The 16,300-nt window shown below is 35.9% G+C and overlaps 1 protein-coding gene across 1 annotated transcript in view; it reads left to right on the plus strand.

Annotated features, from left to right (window-relative positions):
- The window catches only part of Tenm1 (teneurin transmembrane protein 1), a 784,432-nt gene that overhangs the window by 285,186 nt on the left and 482,946 nt on the right, over nucleotides 1-16,300 (plus strand). The gene's annotated exons all lie outside the window — the stretch shown is intronic.

A 16,300-nucleotide genomic window follows, 5' to 3' on the forward strand; every position in this document is an offset into this window, starting at 1 on the left:
GAGAAGAAGGGCTCTCCTTTTCACCTCCATCATTTCATCTCTCCTCCCTTCAAGATATTGAATTCTAAACTATTTACCCAAAAATTCTTTCAGGTTTTAAAGTAAATGAGTCATGCAAGGATAAATGCAGCCTGCTGCAAGATTCCCAGTTCCTCCTAATAGAGAATACACAAAAGACATAGATGTGCTTTCATACAGTAAATATTCACTTTTATTTTTTAAAAAAGGCAAATTTCTATGTATGGCCTATTGAATATAATACTTTTTCCCTGAACTTATGAATAAATTCTGAATTAATACTCATATAATAATTTAGAGACCAATATTAAAATGTTTGTGGTTCTAAGAATTAATTTAATCTATTACAATTAGAATATGAGTTCTGTGATAACCTGAATATTTGTGTATTTTTTTTCTTTAGTTTCTGTTGTATTAGAGTTTGGATAAGTATTTTATGATTTAATAGGCTCACAGCCTCAGAATTCTAAGACTACTGTGTAGATTTACAAAAAATTCTTTTTCCCGTTTTAGTGATTAAACCCAGGATCTTGTGTACACTAGACAAATATTTTACTTTTGAGCTATATCCTAATACTAAACTTTTGTGGCTTTTTGTTGTTGTTTTGGTTTGGTTTTGATATTTTCAAATAACTTCTCACTGTGTTATCCAGTCTAACTTCAGTCTCTTGAGTATCTGAGATTTAAGGCACCTGCCACTAGGCCGAGCTCTTGAAAAATAGCTTCACAATTTAGTCATCTTTGTTAGATTTATAATTCTGGAGTACTTGTATACAGGGACAGTAAGCACCATGAACAAACTTTGGAACCAGTGGCAGAGCCAAGCAACTGTTGAAAATGAAAAGTCAGCCAAGCAGGTGTTGTCTGAATATAACATCAAATCACTTCTTGGTTGTTTGTGAATCTTTTTCCCCTAAGGTGTTGATTCAAGAATAAATAGAGTTAACAATTCTGACTTTGTATAGACTCGTGTTCTATCTATTATATACATTCTTAAGCAGTTTTCATAGCCTATTTAACAAGTTCATATTTCCTATATCTGTAAGATGATTATGACATCATATACAAAGTTTGTTCATTTTTAAATCCCCAGAATGTCAATTTGATTGCTTGGGTTAAATTCTTCATATTGTGTTAATAAGACTTTGGGCTCTAAAAGTTTCCTACTCAAATAATAATGTTATTTTTGCTTCTGTATTTGATTTCTATCAATAAGGAGTTTTAGAAGACTAAGTTTGTTAAAATTACCTCTAGAATTAGCACCAAGGTTATCAGATGAGCTAAAAAAAGACATCTTTATTCATCTTCATACTTCTTTGATATATCTAAAATAAATAAAAATGGTTCAAAACATATAATTGAGAAGTTGAGAATATTTTCAAGGCAAAACATTTCTCTGAATTCTGGGATACATATAAAACTCAAAGTAGATCACATATTTCAGCCCAGTCTATTTAGGCTGTGAATATAATGCTACTCTGTAAATGAGACATGCTTGAAATTTGGATATGATTGTCTCCTGTGATGAGGCAATAAGATGCTAAAGTTGTCCCCCAATGCAGAATTCCCAGTGAATAATATTCCTTTCATCATTGTTTCATGTTGTTAAATAATTCCAAAACTCCTCACAGCAGCTGCTTTGTGCTCTGGAGCTAAATGCAGGAGAGGTCAACATTTTTTTTATTTGTCCGCCTGCAGGCACAGATGTTGTTTGTGTTGTCTAGAAGCACAAAATACGCTCTAAAATATCACTTCTGTTTTCAGTGAGTCAAAGTGACAGAATGATAGTGAAGGGAATCCATAAGAATTAGTACAAAGTGGAATAATATTTCAAGGGGAGGCATAAAAATACTTGCAGAACAGCAATGAGCTAATATATGCAGAGATTAAAGGTCCCTTTTCAGTCTATTAGTGATGGAGGAAATGCCCATTGTCTTCTGGTTGCCATATCTTTCAAAGTATTTTGGCGACTGGCTGTGAAAATCCAGATGGAAACAGCAGTGAACTGAATGAAACCTGGGAAGCAAGAAGCAGGAAGTTCTTGCCTCAGCCACATGCACATTGTACAAATAAGAGCTAGGCTGTGAATTTGAATGGGCTACTTATAACTTTATATGCTCTGCGAGGTGATTAGGGCTCAGTATTAAATTGTTCTGAGTTCGTTTTGCTATTCAGCATCCATGCAGCCTCAGACAATTTATTTCCTTTTTCCTAGAACCTCAGTTGCTTTCTTTGAAAAATAGGAATAATAATAACAGCTTTGCTCAGATAGCATACTGTGAGGTTTAAATGAAATAACGTATGCTTCAAGACCTGGTGCAGGAAGATCCTGAGTATATATCTGGATTTATTTTCTTCATATCCTAATATGTGACATTGTGTGTTCTTTTGTAGCTTGACCTCCAATTACATTTAGCCAATGACTATGGAATCTGTACTTAACTGACATATACTACAAGTGGCTAGATGTAAAACCTTGCACTTATTCATTTACTTGTGAATTTCTGGGTAAGCGAGGTGAATCAATTTCTACTTTTCCACAGTTAATAGTGACCTTTCTTTCTAAATACACATTTATGGTATTTATACATACCATACACATATGGTAAATATGGTAAACATATTTCTGTCATGGATAGGATTGAACTGAAGTTGTTAGTCATTGTGGCATCAGTCTAAGACTTCAGCATACAACATGTAAGCTTGTCCTGATCCACTGAAATGAGTGAGAGTAAATGGCCATTTGACGAAATCTGCCATTTCTCTTGTTCAAGGCAGTTTGTGAAACCATATTCATTATCCTGTCCTATAACCTTTGTTACTTTGTTTTGTAGCCCCAGTGTTTTGCTAGAACATGTAAATTAGGTAAGCATAAAATATTTTATCATAATCATGTCTCTTCCAAACCAGTTTGTTGAAGTACAATTATAATGAAAGAAATTATATACATTTAACTGTGAAATTTGGCGAACTTGATATATGTGCATAATCTTGAAAGTATTATGAAGTCACCATAGTGAGCCTAGGTATCCCCCCAAAAGTTTATTCTTGTCTGTTGTCTTTTTACCCTTCACTTTCTATCTGGCCACACGCAAGCAACCACTAATCTGCTTTCTGTCACCATGGATTAGTTTTCATCTTCCAGAATTTTACATTAGCAGAATCATGCAGCATTTAGATGCCTTGTCTGACTTTTATTTCTTTGACTTTCTTTGTTTTGCTCTGTTTTGGATATCATTCCAGTACACAGCTCAGGATGACTTTAAACTTGCCATCCTCCTATGTATTTGTTACCTTCCTTGATGTAGCAACAAAATACCTGACCACACTCTGTGTGATATAAACTACCTTCCTGAGAAGGTATATTCATTGGTACAATAGTGGCATAAATGTTATGAAACTAACCAGCCATTTTTTATTGGATCTAAATTCTACTCCATGAAGTGGAGTCCATACTTGATACTATTAATGGGGACAAGAATCAGTGGCTAGATAGGTCATTGGCCCTGGAGAAACCTATTTTCCTAAGTGCTCATAGCACTAAAAGTACTCCTAATGACTCATTTCAGTACATCTCTCAATTTAGAAACTTCTTTTTTGTTGTTGTTGTTGTTTACTTGTTTATTTTTTATTTTTTTAATTTATTTATTTATTAAGGATTTCTGCCTCCTCCCCGCCACCGCCTCCCATTTCCCTCCCCCTCCCCCGATCAAGTCCCCCTCCCTCATCAGCTCAAAGAGCAATCAGGGTTCCCTGACCTCTGGGAAGTCCAAGGACCGCCCACCTCCATCCAGGTTTAGTAAGGTGAGCATCCAAACTGCCTAGGCTCCCCCAAAGCCAGTACGTGCAGTAGGATCAAAAACCCATTGCCATTGTTCTTGAGTTCTCAGTAGTCCTCATTGTCCGCTATGTTCAGCAAGTCCGGTTTTATCCCATGCTTTTTCAGACCCAGTGAGTTCCCGATAGAACATCCCCATTGTCTCAGTGTGTGGGTGTACCCCTCGCTGTCCTGAGATCCATGTTCGTGCTCCCTCTCCTTCTGCTCCTGATTTGGACCTTGAGATTTCTGTCTGGTGCTCCAATGTGGGTCTCTGTCTCTGTCTCCTTTCATCGCCTGATGAAGGTTAATATTCAGGAGGATGCCTATATGTTTGTCTTTGGATTCACCTTCTTATTTAGCTTCTCTAGGATCGCGAATTATAAGCTCAATGTCCCTTATTTATGGCTAGAAACCAAATATGAGTGAGTACATCCCATGTTCCTCTTTTTGGGTCTGGCTTACCTCACTCAGGATAGTGTTTTCTATTTCCATCCATTTGTATGCAAAGTACAGTAGATGGCATTTAATACAGAGAACCACAATGGTTCAACTTGTAGAGAATAAGATATTACAGCGTGTCCAGTCCTCAATGGTACATATCATGTTCCTCCATCAAAAGCTCAGGAAACTTCACAGAGGAGTAGAACAGAAAGGTTGTTATGAGCCAGAGGTAGTAGGTAATGCCAAAGAAACAGAGTTTTCCAGATACAGGAAAGCAGATGCACACATGAACTCAAAGAAATTGTGGCAGCATGCAGAAGATATACACAAACACCAGAGCCAGACAAAGTTCAAGCATGGAGTAGGAGAGGTGGACACGGATTCTCATCCATAGCTGAAGAGCTATTGGCATTTGATTCTGACTAGGAGACAGAAGGTCAGTTTCTTTCAATGGTGTGACACTCTGTATATTGACCATACTCCATGGCAGGCCCAAGGAGTAGTTGGCCAATACAAAAACAACACTCTTTACATTTATAAAACACACAAACACACATGCAGCTGGGGTGACAGCATGACCTTGGGTTCTTGCGTAGATAGTGATATAGGAGAGGATCTGGGAAAAATTGGAAAAGGGGAATAAATGTGGTCCAAACACATCCTATGAAATTCTCAGAGATGTATAAAAGCATTACGTAAAGAAAAAAATGCCTGACCAAAGAATACTAAGGAAGTGTTTAATTTGTCTAAAATTCAAGGATACACACCAACATGTTAGGAAAGTCTTCAGCTTAAGTATCAGGACATAGCTGGCACATTGTATTCTGATGTAGAATGTTCTTCTGTATGTGTTGCTTTTATTGGTTGATGAATAAAGCTGTTTGGCCAATGGCTTAGCAGAGGAAAGCTAGGCGGGAAATACAAACAGAGATAGAGAGAGTAGGCAGAGTCAAGGAGCTGTCATGTAGCCGCCAAAGAAGAAACATGCCAGAAACTTACCAGTAAGCCACATCCTTGTGGCAATATATAGATTAATATAAATGGGTTAATTTAAGATGTAAGAACTAGCTATGGATACATCTGAGTCCTTGGTCAAACAGTGTTGTAATTAATAAAGTGATTGTTTGGGTCTAGGCAGCCAGGAAATAAAAGCATAGTTTCAGATTACAGTGTTCATAGTCAAGAAGTAGAGGGAGATGAATGCTCCCATTCAGTGAGCTTCTTCTACTTTTATACAGAACAAAACACAAGCCAGGAGATTGGTGCAGCCCTCTATCAGGATAGGTCTTCCCATTTCAATGACCTTCATGTAGGTAGAACCTCACAGGAATGCTCAGATCCTATCCTAATCTAAAGACTTCCTTACATTTGCCTGAAACTGCTTCTTGGGCCATTTAAGTGCCCTACTAAAGTGGTCCTGCTGAGGAACATGGTTGGTGCAGGAGAGGTCGATGAAGACTTAGAAGTTGAAACTAAGGAAGAATGTGAAAAATACGGCAAAGTTGGGAAATGTGTGATATTTGAGATTCCTGGTGCCCCTGATGATGAAGCAGTACGGATATTTTTAGAATTTGAGAGAGTTGAATCAGCAATTAAAGCTGTTGTGGATCTGAATGGGAGGTATTTTGGTGGACGGGTGGTTAAAGCATGTTTCTACAATTTGGATAAATTCAGGGTCTTGGATCTGGCGGAACAAGTTTGATTGTAACCTAAAGTCACCTCTGTGATCCTTACACAAGCTGCAGACTGAGCAATGACACAGGCGTCAGCCTCCATGGCTGTTGGACACTGAGACTCTTGGATGGACTTCTGAGATATATGTTGATGGATCCCTTTTTTATTTTATGAGTTTTTTAATATAGTATAAAATACTTCAAAAAAAGAAAAAAAATTCTGTCCGGCTGACAAACAATGGTAGCTATCACAGATACAGTCTCATTTTGTAGCTTAGGTTGGCATCAAACTTATAATCTTACTGCTTCCTCACATACAGTATGAGAATTGTAGTCATGCACCATGTCAGGCTTTGTTTGGCTTCTTTAACTCAGGATAATTACTTTAACATTTATCCACTATAAATATTTAATATTGTTTGCTGTTGTTATGTGTAAATACGTTTTCTTCCCCTTTTAATGTCTCAGTACTATCTAAGTATTTGGATGTCCGTAATTTGAATTTCTTCTGTTGATGCCTTATTAGCTATTTCCAACTTTCACCTCTCCCAACTAAGCCTGCAATAAGCATTTAAATATGCATTCCTGTATTAGTAAGCGATTTCATTTCTCTCTGGTAAGAACTGATGGATAGGACATTCTATCATATAGCAGGTAAACATTTACGTTTGTAAAACATGAAGTTCTAACTAGTCCTAAAACCAAATTTGCTCTCAAACTACCTTAAAAAAAGGATAGTAACAAGACTGAAATGGAAACAGCTGTTGCTACCCAACCTGGGGTCAACTCTGTGCACCAGGAAGCTATCTATGATTGTTTATTTGTCCTCTATAAGCCAGCTGGAACAGCCACATTCATTAGTAAAAACGCAGACAATGAAATTTAGTTAATATGGCATCGTAGGAAATAGGGACAAAGAGATGTAATGGAATGTTTACATTGGAACAGTCTAAATCAAGGTGCATTCCCATGCACCATTGGCCCACCATTTATCTCTGCAGCAGTGTGAAGCTCTTTCTGGCTGTATTAAGGTCTCAAAGCATGAGGTTTTCTGAGAAATTCCAATTTCTTGTGTCCATTGGTTTAGTACTCTGGTCAATAAAGTGTCTCTTTAAAATACAGTCACTTATTCTAGGCCAGTTGTTGCATAGCCAAGTTATTTAAACAAGTATTGGAACAAACTAAAGCATATACTCTGTCAGTTTTTGCTGGCTGAATGTTGAAGTACTAGACATAATTGAATATTTTACTTTGAAGGGGGTTCAAATGTAAAACTTCCTAATGGGTCTCCAAATAGTTATTTACTCAACTTTTGCCCACTTACATGGTTACATCATCAAAAGCACTCAAGAGCGTACTTTCTTAACTCACTGTTGTGATCACTGCATTGTGTAACTTACAAAACTGACTAATGAGAAAGAAAAACAAAGTTGCTATTAACAAAAGCTTAAATGTATTTTACTAAGAGCTTTTAACTGGTTCCAGTAAATCCCTCCCGTCCAATATTCTAGAGTATAACTCTGAAGAATTTTCCTAAGAAGTGATTTTGTAACTCATTATAATGAATGGTATTCCTCTGGGAGACTATTTCCATCTGAGTATCAAGAAGGCTTACTCTACATTAGACTAATATTGTTGTAAATTGTTTATTTCCCCAAATAAATAGATAGTAGCCTGCTGTCCTTTCTTTCTTGCCAGATTTTCAGAAAGAATCAGTTATTGGAAATTCATAGACGATTTAGTGAAACAACAACATCGGAATTGAATTACTAAGCATTTTTGTTTAGCAAAACCATTTTGTGTCACCATTATATCCGCGATTTTAACCCTTTTAATAGTACTTTCATATTTCTTTTTGATTTAAAAATTTTGACATGTAATAATTCTTTGGCTAGAATTTGTCTAAGATGAAGTGAAGTTATCTCAATCTATTTAGTGTTGCACAGATCACAGCAGTTGATAATTAACCTTTTTCTGTTGGTTTTATATATTTATGTATATATAAGGAGGTGTTGACATCCTTGCCTTGTCATTTATATTCATAGAGAAATAATTGTTACAGGTAAGCAAATTAAAATGTCCATAAGCCTATATTTTTATGAGTAGTATTAATACCTCCATCCCTGGCCATAAAGTCCAGTTCTGGTTCCAAAATTTCACTCTGACTACGAGAAAATGACATAGTACATAAAGAGAAATTTTAAGTTATTTATTTACAGTTAGACTAAAACTACGTAGATAAATTCTTAATCAGTATTTACTTTTCTTATAATAGTATTATAATTTATAGAAAAGATGAAATTAAGTCAGGAAATATGTGTGTGCAGATTTCTCTATGGACCCTAGTTATGGGAGGTAGGAGATAGTCTTTCTTCTAAATTATATGTCTTAATTTTTGACACCTGGACTCTTTCAGGTCACCCCTATTCATACTCAACCTTGCATTTATTGAAATAATCCTAATTCCTAGGGCCTTTGTTACAGTATGCTTGCCTATAGTCTACTTCTTTTGGATGATCCAGGAGCATACAGCTTTTAATATTGAGAGACATCAGAAATGTTGACAATATTATACTGTATAGGAGGTAACCGTCTAACTCAAGAGACAATATATGATATAGATAATGAGAAAAATATGCAGTCGTATATAAAAGTATAAAATAAGGTTCTAAGTATTATTGTGAAAGTTAAAATTACTGGATGGAAGACATTTAGATAAAAGTTTCTGAGGATGCTGGGACAGATTGCATAGGTGCATCAGAGTAGTTAAAGATCAAAGAGAAGAATCTTAGGTGCTGGGCAGGACATGCTCAGTGACACAGAGGCAAACATAAATAGAATGCCTTTGAAACGTGTAAATAAGAACAATAAAGTGGAATGTATTTTATTCAGTAGCTCCTCGTGAGCAATCACTCAGGTATCTTGACATTTTTCTCATTTATCACAAAACAAATGCTATCAGAATTCATATTGTTTGCCTTTTGGGTATATATGTGAAGCTCTCCCAAGTATCTTTAATCGTGTCACTCCTTACATGGAATTGTACAGTAGATTAATGTAGCTTAAAATTTCACACACACACAAGCACAGCACACGGAGTGAACAGCTTCGCATGCTTAGTGAGCATAATGGAAATACACAACCAAACCTGGAAGACCATGCTGGGCAATAAGGAATCAGGCCCCAAAGTGTTATGTACAGCCAGAAAATTGGACCAACACAGGTAAGAAATGAGAAATTTTTAGGGCCATTGAACACCACGTACTTGCAGTGTTCAGTAGCCCTGAAAATTTCTCATTTAAGCCAGGAAGTCCTTGTCTTGTTCAAAATGTTGAAATAAAGCCAGCATGTGCAAGTTCTCATTGATCAACTTTCTGCTGTTGTCCAGGACATCCCACTATGTTTTATGGTCCCTGATGTGCTTTCCAGGCTCTTGTCACAAAGACTGATTGTCACTCTCTCAGTCACTCTTGCATTAGTTTCTAAGCAAGTCCTCTTATCTTATGTGAATCCAGTCAAAAGGAAGAGCTTTCTGAGAAGTGAATTAGTTGAGGAAATAGTTAGCACTTGCTTACTCCCACAGTAAATTTCTTTCCTCTCTTTAGATTGAGGACTGCTTTGGTCTACCTCTAAGTGTGATCAGAATTTGTGTAGATTTCCTCCAGGTTCCTATCTCATCGCTCTTTTTTGACTTTGTACAGTTATTTGTTGGGCTTCTCTGATGAGGGCTATTATTTTACAGATTAGTATTTCATTCTACTTCTGGGAGCACTCTTTTTGGCATCAGACTAGTTTTTTTTTTTTTTAACTATGTCCTGAGATGTTGCCAGGTAAGCAGTTTCTTACAGATGATCAATGTTTATACTTCCGGGTTTAAACCCTGCAGGGATTTGTTGGTGTCCTTTTCGATATACCAAACAGATGGGGAAATCTTGAAAGTGAAATAAGGCATCATCAGCACTTGGAAATGCAAAGAGAAAATAGAGCTCTGGGGACCATGGTTATTTTATTTATGTCCTAGACAACCATAAGCCTCAGTCCTACACATTCAGATCACTCCTTCTCTCCGTCCTATACCCCAGACAGGACTGATGAGCCCCCACTCTGAAACTAAAGGTTGGGTTTGGATGACATGCCTTTATTACTTTGCTATCATTAGGACCTTTAAAAAGACTCTCTGTGGAACTTTGCAAAGGACATAATATAGTCTTGCAAACTTCTTTCTGCTCACTGCCTCGTGCAACAGCAAACGATTGATAAAGGCTTTTCATAAAAAGAAAAGGAAATTAAAAAATTGGACTAATCCTTTAAGAAAAACCCTTGAAGGCTGCTTGTTTTTGTTTTCTTGAGTTGAAATTGACTGAGGTTTCAGGGAAGCTGTGTTGGAGGACCCTCAGATGAACTGATTTGTTTGAAAATGTAATATTTTCCTTTGAAAGCCTCCAAACTGATCAGCAGAAAATGATTTCCAGTAGTGAAAATTATTTGTCTCATGTCAAGGACTGCTAATTATTTTCTCTGTATTTCTTACTAGAGACTTCAATAAACCATTGCATGTTCCCTAGAACCAGTAATGGATTATTAAGTGGTCAATAATATTTTTCAATTGTGTGAATTCATTATAACAGAGTTCTATTTGTAGGCTGATTGTAAAGTGGTAATTTTATTGTTTACTGAGTAAGCATTTACACAGTTTTTTTACATTTAATATTTTAAATATTCTGTATATTAATCAAAGAGTAATTCCAAGCAATTACCCAAGCTGCACCAGTACTTTAATACACTGAATTTTCTAATAATAACACAAGAACTTATTTAGATTCTATGTGACTTATTCATCACAAAACTTTTTCTATTTAATTGTTGACCACTTACATTTTCCTGAGAGTCTCATATTATAGTTACAGGAGCTCAGAACAACTTGCCCTTTAGAGTTTTATTTTGAGAGGTTGCTATACATTTTATAATAGAAGAATCTGAATTCCCTCAAGTGATTTATTTTAAAAACCACATAGGTACTTAATAACTTTCATTTCTATATAATTCATAAGACTTGTCCTGATGCAAAATTTAAAAAAATAATTTCATTACCATCCATTATTTTGGAAATAGTCTATACTCTTTATATATTAAATGTCCCAAATTTCAATCAGCTAAAATAACTGTGCTCTTTGACCTCACAATATTCGTCTGGATCATGATGCCTTGAAGATTTTTGGAATGTTAATGGGTAGAATTTTAAGGATAATGAATTTTTGAAACTTTCAAAAGCTTAGAAATAGCATTTCAATAAAAATGGTGATGTAGACAATATTACTTTCCTGTTCTAGTTTTGATAAATTACTTTTCCCCACTTGCCACCTAAAAGTCAACCTCTGTATTCAGATGGAAAACTCAGTACCTCATTTTATGCAGCACCTCAATATTTAAGTAATTAATTTCTTTTCATCAATACAAGTATCCAAGGGTGACAAAATGTATCATGATCCCCTACTATTGGAGGCTGATGTAGCTGTGCAAGATTCAGTAGTGATGAATTTCATCCTACTTTCAATCTAAACATGATTTTCATTTGTTGATGTCCCTAGGAAAATACTGAGCCCTAGAAGATCACTAAAATATTGTATACACCCTTTAACTTTAACTGTCCCTTGGTTTAGATATAAGTAATAGAATATTTCAGTTCATGTTCCTTGTACTTTCTTCAGCTGAGGTGAAAGGATCGGGATCTGCTTCCAGATCTGAGACTCTTGGTTCCATCTGTGAAGATGGATTGACTTAAAACCCCTTCTATGTCTTCATGACTTTTGATGTAAAATTCCATCAGAAAAAAATATAGTAAATCTCCTTTGCCAAAAGTACCCTATGGTATATGTGAAGTTGTTATTACAATAAATATAATAGGTAGATATCCTGGTAGTTTTAATTTTCAGCTTAAAACAACCAAAAGTCATCTGAGAAGAGTGAATCTCAATTAAAGGATTGCCCAGATCAGATTGGCCTATGGCCCTGCCTATGGGGAAATGCCTTGATCATTGATTAATGTGAGAGGGCCCAGCTCACTGTGGGAGACACCATCTCTAGTCTGTATAAGGAAGCTATTAGACACAATCATTAGAATTGGTGAGACAGAAAATTGCATCCCTCCCCACACACACACTGAGTTCCTGTATTCAGATTCCTGCTTTAAAATCCTGCCTTGCCTCCCTGAAATGATGGGTTGTGATTGGAACTGTAATTTGAAATAATCCGTTCCATTCTGTAGTAGTTTTGGGTCACATTAACAGAACCATTCACCATACATTCGTTTATATTTTTAAGATATTTAATAAGTAGAAACACAGAATGTCGATGTATTATCTATTGCCTTTTATTCCAGGTGCTTATTTGGATTGTTAATCTTGCTGATGTCCATCAAAAGTCCCATCCTTTATTAGGGGTGACTAATATTTCAATTACATTATTGTTGGTTTATTTGCTTACTTCTTTAGATAGAATTGCATCATTTTTAGTTTGTACCTATTACAATAAACAAATAAATATACCAATAAACAAATGTATGCAAAATGTTTCTCGAAGCTTGCATTTCTCTGTGATTAATGTCCGGGAGCACAACTGCTCTCTTGGTAAATACAAATCGAATTTATAGGAAGCTGCTCGACTGCCTTCCAAAGTGGTATGCCAGTTTGCTTTTGCCATCCGTGGTGACACTTGTATTACTCTCCACCCTTATTAGCACTAGGTAAGTATGGTTGTTTCAGTAAGAATTGGCCTCCATGGGCTCATATATTTGAATGTTTAGTCACCAGAATGTGGAACTGTTTGAAGGAATTAGAAAGATTATGAGGTTTGACATTGTTGGAATAGGTGTGACCTTGTTGGAGGGAAAGTGTCCAGTCTCTCTCTCTGTCTCTGTCTCTTTCTGTCCCCTATCTCCCGGTCTCCCCACCCCCTCTCTCAGCTTCTCTGCTTGTGGATCAGGATATAGCTCTCAGCTATTTCAACACCATGTTTACCCGCCACCACTCTCCCTCCCATAGGGATAATGGACTAAACTTCTAAAACTAAAAGCAAGGCCCCCAGTTAAAAGCTTTCTTTCATTAGAGTGCCTTGGTCATGGTGTCTCTTCACACCAATAGAACAGTGACTAAAACAGTAAGATATTTCTGCTTTTTTGCTTGTGTTTTACCCTAGGCCATATATGCTTACATTAGATTGTAGTTTTAGTTTGTATTTTTCTGATAACTGTGTTAAACATGTTTTTATTCATTTATTAGTCATTCTTGTATCATTTATTTTGAAATGTCTCCTTCAAACCTATTACCCATTTTAAAAATTACAGTTTCACTCTTCTAATCTCTTCTATGTAACTCATGAAATATGGATAAAAACACATTTTTCTTAGAATAAAAATTAGAAATACATGCATGAAACTGCAGATACACTTATTGAACATATCTATCCTATTTTCTTCTTGGAATGTAGTTTCTCGTGTTACCAGTCTAGCCATTTAAACCTTAGATGTTTTAGGAGTATACATTTATTTCTCTTGTGAACAGCTTTTTGGTAAGAATGGGTCTACAATAAACCCAGTTGAACTTTATCTCCTCTAGGGAGTATGCTGCATTTTAGGTAACAAGGTTGTGTGTGCAAGGCTAAAAACAACCACTAAAGGTCCATTGAAGTGCTTGTTAAATAATGCGTCCTATGGGGATTTTAAGCAGAATTCAGACTTTTGTGTATTTAAGAAAATATTTTGCAACGATAACTCTGACTTCAAAAAAAGAAGTAAAGCCGCTAGATGAACATTACTTATGGTGACAAGTTAAATGTTTCTTTCTCTGCAATTTCACACTCAATCTAGCTTTGTCTCCTTTACTGCTTCATAAAAAGAACAACTAATTGCTTGCAAAGATCTTTCCAACTACAGTTTGTTGAAGAAAGAATACATTTGTCTAACTTACTTAATTAGACTATTTGTGACTTAGTCTTTGTTTTCAAAATGTTTTCTAATTCCAATAGAAAAAAAGATTGGTTATCCTGTACAATTTTGATAACATTAAACGAAATTTAGTTTGAAGGGGACAAGTCAATGTTCAAATTTCTTTTTGAGTCAGACAGTAAATCTCGTTAACAAAAATGGAGCCTGCCTACATCTGTCAGTGCTTCCTTGGGGAAAAAATTCTTATCCCAGTGTTTCATCAATCTAGAATGGCAAGTGGTCGTCTATTTGCATTTACTCATCTTTTTCAACAAATACCATGACTCAGATGCTCATATTAAAAATCAGTGCAAAGTCACTTCTCAAGTGCCATCACCTGAGGGAAACTAAATATAAGTCAATGTTTTGGGAAGTGAGTTTCCTAATTAGTTCTCTGAATCTATGAAAAAAAAATAAATGGAGGCATTTCACATTCATTCAGAGCAAATATTTTCTTTCTTTGTTCCCAGAATTCAAGCTGGCATGACAAAATCTTTCGTAACTTCACTACTCCCCTTTTCCCATTAACTTCAGAGAAATCTCTAGGATAGAAGTTTGCAAACTGTATTTCCTATGATGACTATAGGCCTCACATTAAAGTCCTCCTAAATTCAAACCATGTTGCCCACCTGCATACCTGCTGTATCAGACATTAAACCAGAGAGTAGGGTAGAAGTGTGTGTAAGGTACAACAATCTATGTTTTAATAAGTCTTGGAAGCGATTCTCAGGTAAGCAAGTTTGAGAACAGCTAATCCTAGGGGAAGGAAAGGATGTGTGTTTAAAAGGCTATGCTGCATTCTTCTCTTACAGTTATACAGTTGTCAGCAAAGATGGACGGCTCATCGGGCAGTTTAGCTTCAATATTCTGCGTTGTAGGGGAATTCTTCCATGTTTATTGTCTCAGGCAGCAGGCAGGCCCTCCAGTTTCTGTTGAAGCCCAGGATGGTGGCCATCTCCTGGTCACTCAACTGGAAGTCAAAGACCTGAAAGTTCTCATGTATACGTGCTGGTGTGGCAGACTTGGGGATCACTATCACGTTTCTCTGGATGTGGAACCGAATCAGAACCTGGGCTGAGGTTTTCTTGTGCTTGGCAGCAATCTCTTTAATCTTGGGGTCCTCTAGTAGTGACAGTTGTGAGCTGACATGATTGTTAGCAAGTTATTGTAGCAACACCAATATTGTAGTGTTCAATAAAGAATCATGATAAAATTAGCGTGACTATTCCAAAATTCCTAAGATTTACGTTCAGCAAAATGGACTTTGCTTTTTAACCTTATAGCAGAAAAAGCATGATTTAGTAAGGTTTTGTGTTTGATAAGTGAAACCATAACTATCTTTAAAACATTTCTTTGAACTTGACATAAATTCTAGTAGAAAAGTATATGTATTTGTAAAGAAGCTAATCTGTGAAATTTCAAAGTAGCATTCTGAGCAGCGACTTCCAACTGCAAAAGGGTTAATTGTTATTACATTTTCTAATACATTATAGTAGATTTATTTGTCTGTAATATCTGTTTCACAAAGCATAGTACTAGAAGCATAACAGTTATTAAACTGGCATTAAACATTGGTTTCTAAAACCCTTATTTAGGAAGCATTTACATCCCAGAAATAGTTACTATAGCAAAGAAATTCGCATTCTAAATTTTTTCTAGTACATGGTCTAAGAGTAAACATTTTCTGTATTCAAAGAATTGAATTTATGTTAGAGTTTTCATTTTATTGATATGCACTATGGATTAGATGCAGTCAGTTAAGCCTTTTCTGGGCCAATTGATGTACCATCTCCAATGTCAATCTGAGAAAATCCTATATAGTGTACTATATCCCTGGATTACCTTATCTAAGTATTGCATGGACATTTCAGATGATATGTCTTGGCATGTGGTCATTTTCATTAACTTATTAGGGATTGTTAAAGCATCTCCCCCCTTTTGACACCTTGCCGTAATTGAATATAAATTGATTATAAAACAGAATACCAGATATTCAAGCAATAGGTTGATGGGGCTTCACTGGTCTCTCGCAGAAATGATGCTTATGTTGGATATTGTAGAAATAAATAAATAAAAACAGGAATAGGAGTTTTGCTGCTTGGTGTAGGCTAATGGGAAAATCCCATCAGCATACTGGGTTTTATTTTCTCTCTTATTAAATGACATGGTAATTGATTCCAACCACATTAAATTGTAAAATTTGGAAGGAAAGGGGAAAGAATACAAACTGTGAAGTATTGCCATGTCTATTGTGTATGTTTTCTTTGTTGTTGTTGTTTGTTCATTTGTTTAAAGAGCAAAGACATAATTATACCCCACACACACACTCATTTTCTCTCAGAACTGAGCCATCTAGCTTCCGAAGTC

Source organism: Microtus pennsylvanicus, chromosome X, assembly GCF_037038515.1.
Source record: "Microtus pennsylvanicus isolate mMicPen1 chromosome X, mMicPen1.hap1, whole genome shotgun sequence".
Lineage (NCBI taxonomy): Eukaryota > Metazoa > Chordata > Mammalia > Rodentia > Cricetidae > Microtus > Microtus pennsylvanicus.